The sequence below is a fragment of the Myotis myotis genome, unplaced genomic scaffold (assembly GCF_014108235.1).
Source record: "Myotis myotis isolate mMyoMyo1 unplaced genomic scaffold, mMyoMyo1.p scaffold_m19_p_16, whole genome shotgun sequence".
Lineage (NCBI taxonomy): Eukaryota > Metazoa > Chordata > Mammalia > Chiroptera > Vespertilionidae > Myotis > Myotis myotis.
In genome coordinates, this window is record NW_023416320.1 from 33,014,604 (window position 1) to 33,020,174 (window position 5,571).

A 5,571-nucleotide genomic window follows, 5' to 3' on the forward strand; every position below is an offset into this window, starting at 1 on the left:
TGGTAGACATTTGAAAAATTTATATCCTGTTTGTTGCTTCACCATCACCCTTTCAAAATGCAAAATGACACAACTGATATGTCAAGCAGTAAATTCGAGGTTTGAAGTGGTAAGATGTTTCAGCAATTGCTTGTTTCTAAATAAATTCTAATCTACCTATAAGGCCCAAAGATGTACAGAGTGTTAGCTGTTAACATATTGTCATATTTTCAGGTCATTTAGGTAACAAACCTTGCAAGAAATCAAAAAATAATATTATGATATCACCTGTGATTTGCTATCCAAAAGCAGTTATAAAAAGCACACCATTTTCACTTTGTTGTTAAAACGGTGAATATTAGTGTGCTGTATTTTTGTTGTTAAAGAAAAATGTAATAAAGGGTGTTCTTGGCAAGGTGTGATATTACTTTAGACTTTAGACATGCGCCTGCTATGGTCTCATCTTTCTTTTACTTCCTGCCTATTTACACAGCTAAGGAGAAGGATAATGAAAACTTTAAACGACTGGTGGTCTTCTTGGTCAAGAAGCTCCAAAAAGAAAGGATTCCTTAATATGTTTCTATGCACATTTACGATTTTCTGTCATTTGCTTTTTTTATCCTCTTCTGGGAATATATTTATTGGTTTTAGAGAGAGAGAGAAAGGGAGAGAGAGAGGGGAAAAATAATCAAAGTGAGAGAGAAACATCAATCTTTGATTAGCGGCCTTCCATACATTCCCCAAATGAGAATCAAACTCACACGCTCTTGATGGGAGGACACCCCAACCAACTGAGCTAGGCCTTCATTGGCTTCTCAATGCAAGATAATCAGAGATTGGTGTCTAAGGTTCCACATACAACAGCTATTTAAACTCTTATCAAAGTGAAAAGGAGAAAATGCAACGCAAGTCTGGTATTGAAGGGCTTACGGTGATAAGATTGTACTTTATAGATTTTCATAATCAGAAAAAATGTGGAGAGCCAGGAAGATGAAGTGGTAGTACAGATTTCTGAAAATTAAATTCGGATGTTCAAGTCAGAATACGCAATCATTTCTCTAGTCTATTAACAACAATAGTTGCTGTTGAACAGAAGCCAATGCCAACCAAAAGGAAAGTTATTTTCTAAAGCTGAGAAGACTGAAAGCAAAACTTTCCTTGCTTGTTTGTCCTGTTTTGTTTTAAGCTCATCAAAACAAATGAAAAGATTTTTTTTTTGATTATTGGTTATCCTCAAAGGAGCAACAATAAATGAAAAAGTAAAGTCAGTGAGTCAGAGATAAAAAAAAGCAAGCATTATAATGCTGTTTAACCTTTTATTGAGATTGCTATTGTATGGCAATGCATAAAACAGTGGATATTGGGCTCATTACATCAATACTATCTTGGCACTTTCTGAGGTCACACCAGTCATCTTTTATTCATGTTGTCATTGGGAATGGAAGTTATGCTAATAGAGCTGGGTCAGGCACACCGAGGCATAAGGAGGGGTTGAACATAAATCCCAGACAGCAGGCTCATCAACAGTCGGGACTGCGGCAATGAAGCTGCACCAAACAAGGGCAGAAGGGCTCACTTTGAAATCTTTGTCCTCTGTCCCTCAGATGACCAAATGGCAGGCTAATCCCATGTGCCCTATTCATTCACCCTCCTATTCAGTCATTCATTCATGTCCACAAACAAAATAAAAATGGCAAAGTGAAAATGAGAGTTCTCATGCCCACCCTTCCCAAAATAAGGTATGTCCATGCCATTTATAGAGTTTTACAAGCCAGATTTGTCTTCAGAGGGATGTGAAATCTATAAAACATTACCATACCGTTTTAAAAACACCTTTATTCATCTTAAAATTTACCATCATTTTGTTCTCTGTCCAGTTCTTCCTTTAAGTTCAACAATTTCTAACATCTCAGCTAAATAAAGCTTGACTTGTCTATGGTCCATTTTTTGTTATCTTGTGCTATGATAAATGACTGAGATATCATTCAAAAGGAGGCATTTCAATGTGTTTTGCAAGAGTATTATTTTCTTTTGGGGTATTATATTATGCTTAAAAGAACATTATTGTCTACAATCAGTTAATAGTTTAAAATAATTTGTGTTTAATAAATTTTAAAATAAAGAAATAAAACAATTCTTCAAAAAAGATGACCATAAATGGTTAATTTATCCAAACTGTAATTTTATATGTCTCGCTAAAAACAAACATTTCACCATGTACTTGTTACATGTGATTATATGTAAATGATGGTATAAAATGTGTACTTTTCATTGAAAGATTCTTACACATTTGAAGATAATCTATATTTCTAATCGGCACTAAAGATTTAATAATTCAATTTTAAAATATACTTAAAACAGAATAAGTGGTCCTTTAAAATATTCTGCAGACCATTATATATCAATAATGTGTGACAGAAAGTAATGTTAGAGTAGATAATAAACTCCAGTGTACATATTGCTCTATTATTTATAATGAATCTAAATAAAATGTCAATAGGTATGGGAGTAAATGCTGATAATGACAAAACCAGGTTTGTCAACAACAGTGTTAAAACCAATGTGCTTAATTAAAAAAGTGAAGTCAATTAAAAACAAAACAACAGTGCAGCATGTACAAATGCTGGAATAATCATTAGGCCTTGCTGAATAATGGAAGAGTAAAGAATTTTTTTTAATGGAACAGCAGGGGTGATACATTACACAAAGCAACAATCTACAACAATATGACAATCGAATTACTTCAGCCCCATTAGGCAGGTGCAGAGGAATAATTAACATGAATTTTTCCAAGAAAAGGAAAAAACAATAAAACTTTTTTTCTCTAATAAAACTAAAGTTTAAACCTCTCCCTACCCTGCACTAAAAATGTTAACCTATAACAGCAAAACAATAACAACAAAGATTGTTAAAAATTAGGAGACAAGGATTTCTGTTTATTTCCCATGTAAATTGAATAATATAGAAAAAGATACACATACAGCCCTTGTGGTACAATGATAACTTTTAAATGTACTTTGCCTATGCATTGCTTTTGATTTTTAGGACTTAAAAACAAAATAACAAAGGATTTGCAATAGTTTCTGACTGTCAAATCTAATTCAGAGATAAAAGGCATCCCATAAAGCCCGAGGCAATATTTGTTATCTTATTTCCAGCTCAAATTCAAAACAAATTGCGACCTCTAGTTTAGAATGAAGAGAGTCGGCTCAGTAAAATGCCAATAGAAATGAAAGCAAGCTCACATTTCTTCACGAAGGGTAAGGAGTTTAAGATCTCTTTGCTAGTTCCGCTGGCAAAAATATCATCCTACTTTAAAACAGTTGTGATAAAAATCTTACTCTTTCATTTACTTCCAATGGGAACCATTTAATTTATACTGAGATAAATGGCTACAGACATAAAGGAATAAAACTTTTCATTTTTTTCCTTTACCATCAAGAAATTAAAAAATGAAAACTCTTTATCCTCAGATGACCTCTTCAATTTAGATAGATCCAAATCAACTGATAGATGTGGAGGCTTTTATAAACTGGTGGCTTAGTTTGGAAAAGATAATTGTTTGCCCTCATAGGAGGTCTTTTATCTTTAGGCTTGAAGTACTTTACTAGTGATTCCCAGTCCCTAAGTAGCTTCTAAGGAAGTTCTACTAACTTTGAAAAAAGAGTCACCAAATTGTTCAAAACTCAATAGGTACAAAAGTTCTCCTGAAGGTCATGTGTGGAATGAGTGGAAGGAACAGAACAAACGCACTGGTTCTTCTATTGGGAAATCCTGTCAATTGCAAGGTAGATGTCAATGGGAGGGTGGATAATAGCTAACCATGTGAAATGGAAATCATTGCTCTGTGGTAGCCATGACTTTGCAATTCTAAAACAGCCTTTCTGCATTTCCTCCCATAGGTCACTCTGAGAAACAGAATTTTTCTAGGATAAACAATGGATCTCACGGGAAATCTTCAATTCTCAATTATTATCAATTCTCAACTATCCAACATCTGAGGTTTGAACTGGTATAATATCAAGAGATTTTATACATAATAAAGTTTTAGCCTTCATGTGGGAAATGCAATCAAATATTTTTCCATTAGTTCTGGAACTGAAAGTATAGAGAATGAAATTTCTAATTGGGCTTTTGGTCAAAATAATTCTTTATCTCCTACCATACAACCCAGTAAAATGTCAGAATAAAAGTTTTAGGCAGCTTAAAATGACAGTCAACCTTCTCAATTTCTGAGAAAGCCACTGTATAAGTGAAATATAATATTGTTAAAATTATCTTTATTGATATCAGCATATGGAAAAATAACATATTTTAAGATATAAACAATTAACATCCCAAATTAATCTATTTTTTAGAACACAAGTGTAAAAGATGATAAAAGCCTAGATGGTTGTTTATAAAAACTCAAGTAAACTGAGGGATTCAGAGTAACTCAGATGTTTCCTGGTAGCTTATGGCTTGACCGGGTAAGGCAAAAAGTGACACATACAATCCAATTGCATAAGGTCATAAAATGAAAATGTGTGAGAACTCTGTGAGAGGATAGGTTAATAAAAAAACGGCCAACACACAAAACAATATACAGATGACGCATTGTAAAATTGGATACCTGAAACCTATATAATTTTATTAAACAATGTCACCCCAATAAATTAAATTTAAAAAATAACACAAAAAAACCCCACAAATGTAATGAAAACTAAAAAAAAAAAAAAAAAAAAAAAAAAAAAAAAAAAAAAGATCAGCAAAGACTGGGTCTCTTTTCCTCCCTGGCTACTTGAAGATCAACCTTCATCATGAATGACACAGTAATTATACAGACCAGGAAGTTCATGACCATCAGACTACTTCAACAGAAACAAATGGTCACTGGCGCCCTTCACCCTGGGAAGGCAACAATACCCAAGAAAGAAATTCGGGAAAAATTAGCCAAAATGTATAACACCACACCAGATGCTATCTTTGTGTTTGGATTCAGAACACATTTTGGTGGTGGCAAGACAACTGGCTTTGCAATGGTTTACGATTTCTTGGATTATGCAAAGAAAAATGCACCCAAACACAGACTTGCAAGACACGGCTTATATAATAAGAAGACCTCAGGAAAACAGAGAAAGGAATGCAAGAGCAGAATGGAGAAGGTCAGGAGGGACTGCAAAAGCCAATGCTGGTGCTGACAAAAAGAAGGAGTAAAGATTCTTCAGTGACTTTATTATAGTGATGTGCAAATTTTTCATGAGAAGATTAATAAACTAAGAATAAAAAAAAAAAGAAAAGAAAGAAATGGCCACACTGAGGCCTTTGCTCAGGAAGCAGTGAAGGATTAAAGGACTGGAATTTTAATCCATGTGTGTGTCCTAAAGAAATGTGGCAGTTCTTCTCTTATCAATTTTTGATTGCCTTCAAAAAGGCAATGCTGGTTTTTGAAAAGCATCAAGTGAATATAAACAGGGATGATATCATGACCAACTAATGAATTTATAGTATTATAGAGTCAAACTTGAACTAGAAACTAATAGACACCTTCCCAGAGATTTAAGTATTTCTCATTCCTATGGGCAACCTCAAGTTTCTATTAAAACATCAATG

At 33.7% G+C, this 5,571-nt stretch overlaps 1 pseudogene; it reads left to right on the forward strand.

Moving 5' to 3' along the window:
- The first annotated feature begins 4,778 nt into the window (after nt 1-4,778).
- On the forward strand, nt 4,779-5,175 carry LOC118670810 (annotated as a pseudogene).
- Nucleotides 5,176-5,571: the final 396 nt, after the last annotated feature.